The following is a 14,243-nucleotide window of genomic DNA, read 5'->3' on the forward strand; positions in this document are numbered from 1 at the left end:
AGTGAGGCGGTTTCCACTTCTAGCCACCACAGTAATATTCGGCTTTGCTTCAACCATCAGTCCCAAGTGCCGTGCCACTCTGCTTTGCACGAAGTTGTGAGTACTTCCGCCATCAATAAGCACCTGTACTGGTGCTCCCGCTACATAGCCTGTGAATCTTAATGTAGTGGGTGATACAATGCCCGTCATCGAGTGGTAAGACAGCTCCGTTGTCGTAGCCACTGCATCAGCAACCCACTCATCTGACTCCTTGTGTTCCTCCTCATCAGGGGGCTTATCAATCTCATCATTCTCCTTGGATTCCATTAGGAACAACTGCCGAGACTTGCAACGGTGTCCCGGTGCGAACTTTTCATTGCAATTGTAACAAAGGCCTTTATCACGCCGCTGTTGCATCTTTGTGGGCGACAACCGCCTGATCGAAATCGCAGGGATAGGGTAAGGAAATAGTGGAGGGCGGTATTGCTACGATGATGAGTGCTTAGGAAAAGATTGACGAACTTCAGCCAGCTTGGTCTCTTGCAACCGAGCAAGCCCCACCGTTTGGGCCATCGACGTTGGTCGAAACGCCCTAACCTCGTTCTGTGTATCAGGACGGAGCCCTGATATCAAGCAACTAACAAGGAAAGTGGTCGACAAGTCAATGATTCGGTTGGCTAGCGCCTCGAATTGGGTCTGGTAATCCGCTACAGAGGAGTTCTGGGTGAGTTTGGCTCTTGCAGAGGAGAAGAACCATTAGTAGATGTAGCAACTGCAGTAGATGGTCCTGTGTTGTTTGAATAGTACAAACCAACTTGCTCAACCCTGCTACCAATCGTCGTCCTTGTCTGAAGATCCTGAAAATCACAGTAAGATGGAAAGAAAGTAATAGAATACTTTAGCAATTTAGTAAGTTGGCAAACAGATAATAAGGACAAAGGTAAGCGAGGAACATGTAATACTGATGAGAGAGTCATGGATGAAGTAGGAGAAATAGTGTCAGGACTTGCCACTTTAGTAGATGAACCATTGGTAAGAATGACAGGAGAGGACTGATGAAGTTCAGAAATAGAAGTAAATAAGTCAGTCTTTTAGTCATGTGGGAGGAAGCACCAGAATCTATGATCCAGGGAGTAGTGATAGTGAATAAGGCTGAATTACCTATGTGAGCTAAAGTGGCTGTGGGAGTAGTTGTAGTGGCCTCAAGTTGTTGCAAACGTTTGAGAATCCGAGTGTAATCATCTCGAGGAATGGACACAGTGGAAGAAGCTCTACTCTGTATGGTAACGTTTCGAAAAATTGATTCTGGTGTTTTTTTAAATTTTTTGGAACAGAAACGACCTAAAAACTGTATGGCATCACCGATTTGTTTTTTTGATTATTTGAAACGGAATCGGACCCTGGGCAAACTTTTGAGCCCCATGTGAGAATTGGTGTTTCTCACATTTGAGAATCAATTCTGGGAAAAAGCGGAGAAACACGGTGCGTTTTTAAGTTATGAGGGGCATTACTGTCATTTTCCACTTCAAACATAAGAAAGGAAAACCTAACGCCATTTCTTTGTTTGACATTGCTTCCATCCCAAGGGTTTCTCCACCGAGCTTCCAAAATCGCAGGGGACGACTCTGATCTTCAAACGGTAATGGCAGACCTCTCTGCCTCTCTCTCTCTCTCTCTCTCTCTCTATCTCACACACACACACACACACACACACACATGAACTTACTGATTTTGTTTGATTTTCTTCAAACCTATTTAGAGGACTCGACGAAGGTTTGCACCGGAGGTTGCAGTTTGGAGTGCTTGGAAGAGAATCGCTGCAGGTAAGTGGTGAAATGCCATATCAATTCTCTCACTTTCTCTATCGTTATTGCTCTCTGAACTTGGAATCTTGTGATTTTGCAAACCCTAGGTTTTGGGTTTTTTTGTAGATTTTGTTCAGTTGGGATTTTGGAACAGGGGCTTGCTTGAGATTTTATTTACCAATCAATATATTTGATTAATATTACCATCTTAAAGCTACCATGAATCATATAAGCACTATCTGTATCCTGAAACCTTGGGCACCACCTCTATGTTCCATAAGCTTTTGATCTTCAACCCTTCTTCCCAGGCCTTCTTGCTTGCCTAAACACTCAATATGAGAGTGTGATAACCTGCTGTTCTTTGGGTACTTTTTAAGTAAGCGTTCCACACTTGAGTTTAAATTTTATCATTGTTCCTTCTTCCTGGACAGTCCTAAAGTTGACCTTATTATCTGCAACAATGTGAGTTAGATTGTATGGCTATGGTTGTCCAATCCAAAATATTTCTCTCCTCTGGTGTTAAGCGTACTTCCCCTGAATGTTTGCAACATTTACTTGTTCCTCAACGATTACCTTTGTACTTATTCTTTCATAAGCTTTTTGAATTTTATTTGCAACATAAGGGGGGGGGGGGGGTGGGGATTGGCAGTTTAATGCATTCTTGAATACTATCTTCTCGTCACCAGCAACAGTGGGATTGATTGTTGTTGTGTTCCTTGACAACATATTGGAAGTGGAGAAGTCAAAGAAGGACCGAGTGATGCCTTGGTGGGTGAAGTTCAGAACATTTAGAGGTGATAACAGAAATGAGGAGTTCTACACTTTTCCTTTCAATCTGAACAGGTTCTTTCCACCCACATAGCAAATCCACAACTGGGTCACCAAGCAAGTTCTGTCATGTGAACTGGAGTTCTAGTGAAGGTTCTCAATCGGAGTTGAGAATGACCAGTTTTTTGAGGACTTCTAGGCGACCATTGCTTCTTCTGTAATTTTGTCACACTATCATTGAGTGGGTTCTCAAGCATTGTAAAGCACTTGATCTAGGCTTTGTAGGATCTGATGTAATAATAAGGTAAATTTTGCGTCTTTCTATTCATGCTTGGATTGAAATTTCAACAATGGCAGTAATGAAACCAACAAACAAGGTTTTCCATTATTGGGTTCTTTCCTCTTAAAATTTCATTCTTGGCTTCTGTTGCAGTCTTAGACTCTTAAGAACTTCCTTATATAAATAAGAAAAAGGGAAAATAGGGAGAGGAAACCCAGAGAAGCCTTAGATTGCCACTTAACATTAAAGGAAAATTCAGACAGTAATTCCAACAAAATATCAAGTAATATCATCATAGGCTTCAACCAATAAACAGATTAAAATTAAAAAGTGTATATATAAAAGCCATGGTGTAGGTGGCAATTACGTAATTTTTGGTAAACAACATAAACAATTTTGTTAAGTGCGATTCATATAGATTTCTGTTTCTTTTAAACTTTAGAAATGTGTTTTTTTTTTTTTTTTGGGTTACCATACAACATTTTAGGCCCCAGAAACGCTCAAAAAACATAGAAACACATTAAAGGGTGCCGGACTTAAAAACACTAAAAAAAATCAGAAGTGTTACCATACAGAGTCTGGGTCGCCAGAATGTATTTTCTCAGAAGTGCGGTTGGTCATAACAGTATTGGCCAACTCATTAGCCCACTCAGGCTTGCCATTGCTTAGCCCAACAAGTATCAATTGTATGATTCTATCTTCCACAATGGGTACAAAAGCGGTTAGATTTATCAATTTGCTGTCCACCATGTCCACTAGTGCCACGGCCATGACCTCTTCCTTGGCCTCGACTACGACCAAGAAAAGAAGAACCACGGCCTCTGCCAGCAAGTAAAGTTGAACTATCCTTTGGAGAAGGAGTAGGATCTGCCTTAGTAGATGTAGATATGCGCTGCAATCAGGAAAAAGTTTCATTCAATGATGGTCCTTTCTCACCACCTAGAAGTTAACTCTTAACAAAGTGATGATTAGGATGAAGACCGTCAAGAAATTTAGCAACATGAAATTCTGAGTATTACCTTTGGACTCTATACGTAATCACATTTGGTACTGCAACCTATGTGATTGAGAGTTGTATTATCTTAGAGGTATAAATACAAGGTCAACCCAAATTGCAGAATTAAGGCATCTAAAAACCTTAAGGAAAGTATTATGGAAACAACAACTCTACTACTATTAATTAGTGATACTAGAAGAGACTCTACATCAACCGGTGTTGTCAGTATTAATCTCTACATCAACCACTGCGAAAAAATATTAGTGATATTCTATTACTTCACAAAGTCTGATAAGTCTTATACTGTTTATCTAGGAAAATTTTCTCCTCCAGTTCCCTGTCCGGCTCAGTTCCCTCAGTGCCTGTAATAAGAGGTGGTGGACTCGGGCAGGGGTAGGGGTGGTCATTGCGCCCCCCCCCCCCTTTATTACAGGCACTGGGGGAGTTGGTTCGGGCAAGGAATTGGTGGGGATAATCAGCTTATCTATCATAAAATGGATTTTTATTTGTCTCCTGTGCACGATCCACAAGTGTAGCACCAGTACATAGCCTGGTCAACAACGGTCCAAACTGAAAAGTGAAAATTTCACCTCAAATGAAAAATATCGATTTTTTCCCAGTCCGGATCCTGTCCTAAGGCCACGTTTCATATCAATTCACAGAGACTTAACTCCATTTTCTTTTTTTCTTGTTCTTTTTCTTCTCTCCCTCCTTTTTAGGAATCCATATAACGTGATTGAGTTCAAATAGGTAATTAAGATTAGGGAAATAGTTTTATGTACGGGAGTGTGGGCTACACCAGCACTCCCATGTGTCTATCTCTCTCCTCCTCAAAACAAAGGGTAGAGGTGTCCTTTCATATGGAGAGGAGAGAGATAGACTCATGGGAGTGCTGGCATAGGCCACACTCCCGTACAGAGAACTTTCTCCCTTAAGATTATTACCAAAAAAAATAAAAAAAAAAGGTAATTAAGATAGGAATCTTTAAATCATGTCCCAACCGTTTTAAAACTTGTAAACAATATTATATCGATTTGGCATCGACACTGATTGGTTGTATCGGATAAGTTTACCTCTTGATTTTCTTTTAAAAAAATAAGGTTTTTTTTTATTTATAATTATTCTACCTTTTGTCTATACCATTTTACCAATACGGTATCGGTACAATATCGTAATCATGGTTTGAAGAATCGGTATCGGATCGGCCGATTCGCATCAATATCGGTTGAGACCAATACTGATTCCGCCCGATCCCGTCTCGGTGGACCAGTATAGACAAGGGTAAAAATTTAAATTAAAAATTCTAATTTTTTTGAGGGAAGCAAGGGTAAATCTAACCGATCTGGATCGGTAAAGACCAATATCAATTACTAAAACCCATGGTTTTAGTGCATGGTATTGGACCAGGTATCGGTCACTTGCAAAACCAACATGATATTGTTACGGTATCGACAAGTATCGGCTGTATTTGACAAAATTGCCTCTGATTTCCCTTTAAAAGAGGATATTTGACTGTTTTACCCCTTGTTCGTACCATGTAACCGATACAATATCGACACAATATCAGGATCGGCCACAACCGAAGCCATTACATATCACCTTGATACGAGCGATATGAAACCGAAACCTCAAACCATGGTGATACCGATACGTATCGTGGACGATGCGATAATACCTCAGACCATGTTAAACGAGTCCAGATCCTCTCCAACGACTTTGAAGAGGAATCCACTCCAATGACCTTCTCCTAATGGGGGATTATTTGTGTAGTAATTCATAGTATTGATGGATCTAATTTCTAAAATAGGTTTTTGATAAGCTTGTGATAATGTTGAAAGAAGAATGGAGATTCTTAGATTGTAAATGCAGGAAGAATTGATCCTGCATTCCACTATGAGAAGGTTAGATATCCTGCTTGGTGCTCATTTATTCCAAGAGAATCCTATAAAGGTATATTTTTTCTTTTGGGGGGGGGAGGGGGTTTAGAAATAAAGGTACATTAGTCTATAACTTCATTCTACCTCAATCCGTTTTTTGGTGATCTGTCCTTACTTTTAAGGGGGAGGGTTGAGTATGCCGCCAGTTTTCAGCAAGTTAACGGCATACACTAATCACAGGGTTGTATACAGTGGATAAGAGGATCTTTTCCAAAAGGAGAGGAGAGAAGATGACACATGCTGAACAACCTGATGGCGTGCCCAGTCTTTTCCCTATTTTTTTTTTTTTTGTATTATCAGTATCATCCTGGAACCACTGCAATTCATAAGGATAAAAAAATAATAATAGACTATAGATAGCTTTTCTAACAATAGCTCCAACAAATTATATTATGGGAAAGAGATAGATGCTTGGGCCTCTAGAGCGTGCAAGGGCACACTGGCTAATGGGAGCGCACGTGCAAGGATTGCCTTGGGTGGGATTTCTGCCTTTCCATGGGGCAGTGCGGTATTTTTCCACGCTTTTGTGTCTAGACACAAGAGCCACACGGGCCACACGACCAGTTAACGGTCTTTTTCCCTTATATCATTTATGCATTCATAGATGGAACTGTTCCGGATTCTGATGTCCCATAATATCAGTTCTTAACATGGACTAACAAGCAGAAGATCAGGTACTAATAGTGTCCATGCTTCAGGTGAGAAACTATAATTTCTTGCGACCAACTGAGATGATACTCAGCTTTAATTTTACATTCAAGGAACACAAGAAATGAAGATGTTATCAGACTAATGTTATTGGTTCTCTCTAATATTAGTACCATTTTCTTCTCCTCCATGAGCTTTCTCTTTTTCAGAATATTTTGGCTCACTGGAGCTACAACTTGAGCAGAAAATTGTAAAACACAGGAGATCCTTTAAAAAAAAAATAAAATTGGAGATGGAATCATTTCTTTAGCATACAAAACCATCACATATTTCACAGCAAGAAACCAGACACATAAGTATACAAGACAAGAAAAACTACTCATGCAGTTTATGAACATATCCGTTAGGCATTCATGAGGTTCTATTAAGAAAGAATCTAATAAATAAATGACTTGATATGGCTTCCAAGTTCCACCTTCATGAACCCAAGCTTGATCTAATCCAGTGAATCACAGATAATCCCACATCACATAACTATTGACCAAATTAGATCATAGAGTGAGCTCCGATAATGTTGATCCTGCAATGTGGATGCTTCTACCATTTAGACATCATAAGAAAGCAAAAACATGTCACTAACATCATAGTTCACACCTGCAGTCTATACTGTAGTACAGAGTTGATCTGATTCCACACTTCAATGGGATCACCTAAGATATAATGGTGATCAAAAGAAACCCAATGACTTACTGGATTCTTCTGACCTTCTCCCTGGAGACTCTAAAAGAACATGAGATATGGTTGGAAGGTAATAAACCTCACGTATGGTTGTAGATATCAAAAGGTCAACTTCAATTACCATCTCCCTGGCAGAAGATGTCTGCTAAGCATATACACCAAATTGATACCAAATACATTACGTCCAAAATGAATAACAAATCCTAACATATATGCCTGAGATAAGTGATCTAGGTGGATTCATGTATGTAATACTTCAAGATTAAAATTGAGGGATGAGGGATCAGTAATTAAAGTTAAAACATTGATTGGGAGAATCTCCTTTTTTCCGCATAGGTAAGATTGGTTCCTACACTGAAAAGACTTCTCTAACTGAATCCTGAAAGAGATGTGCTTCAAATAGGTTTAAGCAGAAAATGAAACATAAATTACTAATCAGCTACTTTGGCATTTATCAGACATCTAAAGTTACAGATCAGTGCTAGCACAAAATAAGAGTAATATAACAATACGGCAAAAGGTAACGTGCACGGCCGGCCGTGCATGGTCCAAGGTCGCGCGTGAACCATTGGATAGGGACAATGGTTCCCATCAAAATACCAACCCCCACCCCACTTTACAAATCTTTATTTATCATGGCAATTATTAATATAATGAACCTCAGACAGGTTTATTATATCATGATAAACCTGTAATGATTCTTAGAACAGAGCAACCACATCAAAATCTGTGAATAATATCTCAAGAACTACTAAGTTCAGCTTGGTTCATATCAGTCCAACAAAGGCTAAGACACATGTATTGCTTTCTTATATAGGCTTTCCGACGCCTGGGACCTTCCCAAGCTCTGTAACAGGACCTTGAGACCCGAGCTGGGGATAATAAGGTGGCAGAATCGATAGACTCTCTAGTGTGCTTCTTGTAGTCTAATTGTCCAAGTTTGTGGACCAGCTGCGTGAACTGCCTAAGCCCATCGGTGCTCGTCTGAACAGGCAGCATGATAGTTAAGGGTTGAAATGAGGGGTGACTAGCACAAACACAGTAGCATTCGCACTCATTTAACTGAGTAGTTCTGTACAGCCCTCTTTTTGGTTTCTTTACCTTTTCCCACCAACAGATCTTCTGATTGCTTTTCAAACCAAGTTATACACAGAAAATTTCAACTTCCTTATAATGGATACAATAAAATTCTTGAAATATAAATTTCTTACAAACACAGAGACTCCAAACCCCAATTTCCTATGATTAGCTTCTTGCAAGAAAACGGCTCCCTGTTAGATGTGTATAGCCTTGTAATAAGGGAAGTTTTGGTCCTAGTTTTATTACTAGTTACCTTATTATGTAATTCTGCATTTTCTATTTTTTTACCTCTTACGTCCCTAGGGAGTAAGATGTAATACTTTCATTTGTCTTTGAAGTAATATAGATGTATGGAGATGTCTCTCCAACACAAGGAATTACAACGTACCGAAACTATTCTCCTCTCTTCTCTCTTGTCTCTTGTCTCCTTCTTCCTTCTCCTACTTCTTCCTCTTCTCCTTCTTACCTCCTTAACCTAAAATCTAACTTGGTATCAGAGCCTTAGGGTTTGAGAGTCGAATCCAGCTTCTTGTTCTCATTCTTTCCTTCTCCTTGAAACCCTTTGTGTCCTAGGGTTTCAAAGGGAAGCTTCCTATGTAAAGGATCTGTTGAAAGGACGATGAAATAGGTTCGAAATGACCTATTCTAGTGTTTTCTATTGCTGTTCGAGCTTTGATGTAGCTCATTTGAAGATTTGAAGTTGTTCTAGCCAGTGCTAGAGTTACCACCAACTCTATATTGCAGTCCCTGTACCTCCTTCTCTTGGTATGGGTTTGAAGGTTGGAGTAGCTGACTAGAATCGCCCAAGGGTATTGTTCAAGAGCCATCTGCATCCCCTTGCTGTTTGAAGGCTCAATCTAAGCACAACTCCAATTTCGTGGAATCAAGTTTCTACCCAGGTAAAATAAGAATGTCTGATTCTCTTTATTATTGCATTTGGACTGCAATAAGCTGCCTCCTTTGTTGAGTAATGCATGTGCACAACTTTTGTGAAGCTTTTGAACTTGTCTAAGGTTGATGATATCCCTTGGAGAGTATTAGGGTGAAGTATTCTCAAGGTTGTTTCTGTTCTTCTCTTGTATTTGGCTTTTTTTTTGGGTTGAGTGCATGCTCTCCACTTGGATTGGTATCCTAGTATATGGTCAAGTGCCATTTTCCTTTCAAGATGACTAGTACAGAGTCTTCTAAGCTTGGTTCGGCTGATTCTTAGCCTCCCTCAACAACAGTCCCTCAGTTGGTTTATGAGAACACACACCTCCAGATTTCTTTTGTGAAGCTTGATGGTACTAATTAGCTAGATTGGTCACACTGTGAAGCTTTCCCTCAGGAGCAGAGGGAAGCTTGGATACATCATAGGCACTATCACAGCCCCAGCACTTGGTTCCCCTACTTGTGATAAATGGGAGACAGAAAATTCTACAATTATGACATGGCTGATCTTCTCCCTGAAGCCTGAGATTGGAAGAAGGTTTATCAGAAAAGAGACTACTAAGGCAATCTGGGATAGTGTTGCTGATAGAGTGGGTGATTCTGCCAAGGTCTATCAGCTTCACCAAAAAAATTCACTCAATGAGGCAGGGTGACAGAACTATTTCTGAGTACTACAGTGCTTTCCTTAGTCTTTTGGAGGAGTATGACCACTACAGGGATCTTCATTTGTCCAACCCAGAGGATGAAGCAAAGGTGTATCGGACCCTTGAAAAAGAGCGTGTCTTCTCTCTACTTGGTGGTCTGAACCCTGACTATGAACCAGTCAGACTCCAGCTTTTGGACCGGTCTCCCCTTCCATCTCTTAGTGAGGTCTGTAGTTATCTCTAGAGTGAGGAGACTCAGCGTGTTACTATGGCACCAACATCAGCATCATCTCTTAAGAGGTCCGCCCTCAATTCCAGCTCTGTCTGGGACACCCGTGGAGGTGGTAGAGGCCAAGGGCCCAACCGTGAGGATGCCAGTACAGTGGAGACAGTTGGTGCTAGTGGGGTTGGAAGAGATAGATTTAAATGTGATCATTGTGGGAGAACTGGATACACCAAGGATAGGTGTTGGTCTCTTCATGGTCACCCTCCTGGTGCCTGAGGTCGTGGTGGTCGTAGAGGGGGAGCTCGTGCCCACTCCGTGCTGATTGAGGCAGATGCTACACAGGATGATTCCACCTTTATGGATGCAGTGGTTCGTCGGGCCGTGTCTCAGCTAAGCACAACCTCTACACCTACTGTGGCCAGCTCATCATCATCATCAGCCCTATAGGTCTCCACCTCTGCCCCTACTGCAGCCCAGTCTTGTTTCATTGACTCTGGTGCCACTGATCACATGACCGGTACGTCCCATTATTATGATTCCTATACTATTTGTTCTGGAAAGGATAAGGTTAGGGTTGTTGATGGCTCCCTTTCCTCCATATCTGGTAAGGGTAACATTCCTATGACATCATCTATTTCCTTCACTTTTGTTCTTCATGTCCCTAACCTAAAACTGAATCTTTTATCTGTGAGTCATTTGACTAAATCTTTAAACTGTTGTCACATTTTTTCCTTCTCACTGTCTTTTTCAGGATTTGGTGATGAAGAGGATTATTGGTAGTAGACGTGAGGAGAGAGGCCTTTACCTTTTTTACCCTTTTTTGCCAACAGCTCAATCCTATGTGTGTGGACGTACTGATAGTAGTTCTATGGATTATGTTATGTTATAGCATCGTTGTCTTGGCCATCCATCTTTTGTTGTATTGAGGAAACAGTTGCCTCACTTATTTTCTTCTATTTCTTCGTTTCATGTTTTTCAATGTGAACCATGTATGTTTGCCAAACACTGTCTTTCTTCCTATCCATATCATGGTAATAGAACCGTTGCTCCTTTCCATATTGTGTATACTGATGTTTGGGGACCTTCCCTTATTACTTCTTTATTTGGCTTTCGTTATTTTGTGTCATTTGTTGATGATTTTTCTCGTGCTACATGGATTGTTCTTCTGAAACATAAAAGTGATGTTTGTGATGCATTTCAGCATTTTTATCAGATGATCCTTACTCAGTTTGAGACTCGGATCAAAATTGTTCGATCTGATAAAGGAGGAGAATACATGTTTGGTGGCCTCCAAACCTTCTTTACTGATCATGGCATTATCCATTAGCTCGCATGTGTTGACACCCCCCAACAAAATGGGGTTGCTGAAAGGAAAAATGTCATCTATTGGAGGTCACCCGTAGTCTCTTGTTTGGCATGCATGTCCCCAAGACCTTCTGGTCTGCGGCTCTTCTCACGGCCTCCTTTCTCATCAATCGCATGCCTACCAAACTTCTTGACTACAAATCTCCCTTGGACATCCTCTCTCCCAAAGTATTTGCTTTCTCTCTTCCTCCTAAAGTCTTTGGCTGCGTTTGTTATGTGCATGTTAATAAATCACATTGCACTAAACTTGATCCCAAAGCTCTCAAGTGTCTCTTTCTTGGGTACTCTTCCACTACTAAAGGTTACAAGTGCTATCATCCCTTTTCTCGCAAGTGTCTCATCTACAAAGATGTGACTTTCCTTGAGTCTATCCCTTTCTTTGCACCCTCTTAGCATCCTCTTCAGGGGGAGAATTGTGGAAGTGAACAGGCTGCTGATCTCCTTCATTACCCCCTACCTATCTCTCCCTTTATACTTGACATTGGTAAGCACAGGGCTGTGGATGTGGATGTGAATACAGATTTGGTTGTTGATAGTGGTATAGATAAGGAGAAGGATTACCATATTACCTACAAGAAAGGTGAAGACTTGCATAATGAAGAAAAGATGACCTACCAAGAGTCCTCTTTGGATCCAGATTCACATCTTTAGATTCATTCTCCTTAATCAGGTGATATCCCTTCCTCTCCATCTGATTTAGACCTCCCAATTACTGTTAGAAAAGCGAAAAGAGCTTATACTAATCCTATAGCCCAGTTTGTTTCCTATGATGCTCTTTCTCCTACAGGTCTTACCTTTGTTACTGTTCTCTCCACTGCTTCTATGCCCAGGCATGTTACTGATGCTATGTCTGACCCAAAGTGGAGACAAGCCATGTCCGAGGAGATGATGGCTCTTGAAAAGAATGGTACTTGGTAATTGATGGATCTTCCTAGGGGACGTGTCCTAGTTGGATGCAGATGGGTCTACACAATCAAGCATAAGCCAGATGGGACTATTGAGAGATACAAAGCAAGGTTAGTAGCCAAGGGTTACAGTCAAGTTTATGGGATTGACTATCAGGAGACATTTGCTCCTGTGGCTAAGCATAACTCTATAAGAGTCCTATTATCCTTGGCTGCCAATAAAGATTGGCCATTATATTAGTTAGACGTGAAGAATGCCTTCCTTCATAGGGACCTAAAAACGAAAGTGTAGATGCAAACTCCACCAGGCTTCAAAATGCCTTCAGTTGAAGGGAAAGTGTGTCTTCTCAAGAAGGCTCTATATGGTCTCAAATAGTCACCAAAGGCATGGTTTGAGCACTTTCGACAGGCTATTCTGAAGAATGGATATTCCCAGAGTCAAGCTGATCACACTTTCTTTACCAAGCGGGGAGATGGTACCATTACAGCCCTTATCGTCTATGTTGATGATATTGTAGTCACTGGAGATGATATGGTTGAGATTAAAAAACTAAAAATCTACTTGACTCAACAGTTTGAAATCAAAGATCTGGGTTCCTTGAAGTACTTCTTAGGCATCGAAGTATCAAGAACCAAGAGAGGAATCAACATATGTCAACGGAAATTTGATCTTGATTTGTTGATAGAGACAGGGATGTTAGGCTGCAAACCAGCAAATTCTCCTATCGAACAGAATCACAAACTAGGAGAAGATTGTAGTCCTTTTCTTGTTGATGCGGAAAAATACCTAAGACTAGTGGGGAAACTTATCTATCTTTTTATGACACGCCTAAATATCTCTTATGTAGTAGGAGTTGTGAGCCAATTCATGCATGCCCCCAAGAGTTGCCACTTGGATGTTGTGTATCGCGTTCTCAGCTATTTGAAGTCTTCTCCAGGGAAAGGACTGTTGTATGCAAGACACAGTCACTTGAGAGTGGAAGGTTTCACTGATGCCGATTGGGTTGGATCCATTACAGATAGGAGATCTACCTCAGGTTATTGTACCTTTGTAGGAGGTAACTTAGTTACATGGAGAAGCAAAAAACAGCATGTTGTAGCCAGATCTAGTGTAGAGGCAGAATTTAGAGCTATAGCTCATGGAGTGTGTGAACTCATTTGATTGAAGAGACTAGTTCAAGAATTGGGATTTGACACTGAAGGGCCTATGAGACTCTACTGTGACAACAAGGCTGCCATCAGTATTGCTCACAATCCTGTCCAACATAACCAAACTAAGCACATTGAGGTTAATAGACACTTCATCAAGAAGAAGATAGACTCTGGCTGTATTTGTACTCCTTTTGTGAAGACTGGTGATCCCGGTGATCAGTTGGCAGACATCTTCACCAAGGCTCTTGCCTCTCCTTAGTTTACTACTCTCCTAAGCAAGCTGGGAATGCATGATATATATTCTCCAGCTTGAGGGGGAGTGTTAGATGTGTATAGCCTTGTAATAAAGGTAGTTTTGGTACTAGTCTTATTACTAGTTACCTTATTAGGTAATTCTGATTTTCTACTTTTTGACCTTTTACCTCCCTAGGGAGTTAGATATAATACTTTCATTTATATCATTGAAGTAATATAGATGTGTGGAGATGTCTCTCCAACATAAGGAATTACAATCGGAACTATTATCCTCTCTTCTCTCTTGTCTCTTGTCTCCTTCCTTCTCCTACTTCTTCCTCTTCTCCTTCTTACCTCGTTAACCTAAAATCTAACTCTCCCAAGTCCCATTGAGTCAGAGCCCAACTGCATGCCAGTTTCCTATGATTAGCTTCAACGAAATAAAGTATATTTGTCATATTATCATCCATTTGGAAATGGTACCCAAACACAAGGCAAAGTCTTTGGCCTTGCTTCACTACATCTTATGCTACCCCTTCCTACTCTTAGATCATG

At 40.7% G+C, this 14,243-nt stretch overlaps 1 non-coding gene across 1 annotated transcript; it reads right to left on the reverse strand.

The window, feature by feature from the left end:
• Positions 1 to 3,049: 3,049 nt before the first annotated feature.
• Positions 3,050 to 3,134, reverse strand: LOC122670158. The gene has a single exon (XR_006334137.1). It is a non-coding gene; the product is annotated as a small nucleolar RNA snoR77Y (small nucleolar RNA).
• Between the last annotated feature and the right edge of the window lie 11,109 nt (positions 3,135 to 14,243).

The sequence above is a fragment of the Telopea speciosissima genome, chromosome 7 (genome assembly GCF_018873765.1).
Source record: "Telopea speciosissima isolate NSW1024214 ecotype Mountain lineage chromosome 7, Tspe_v1, whole genome shotgun sequence".
In the NCBI taxonomy this organism is placed as follows: domain Eukaryota; kingdom Viridiplantae; phylum Streptophyta; class Magnoliopsida; order Proteales; family Proteaceae; genus Telopea; species Telopea speciosissima.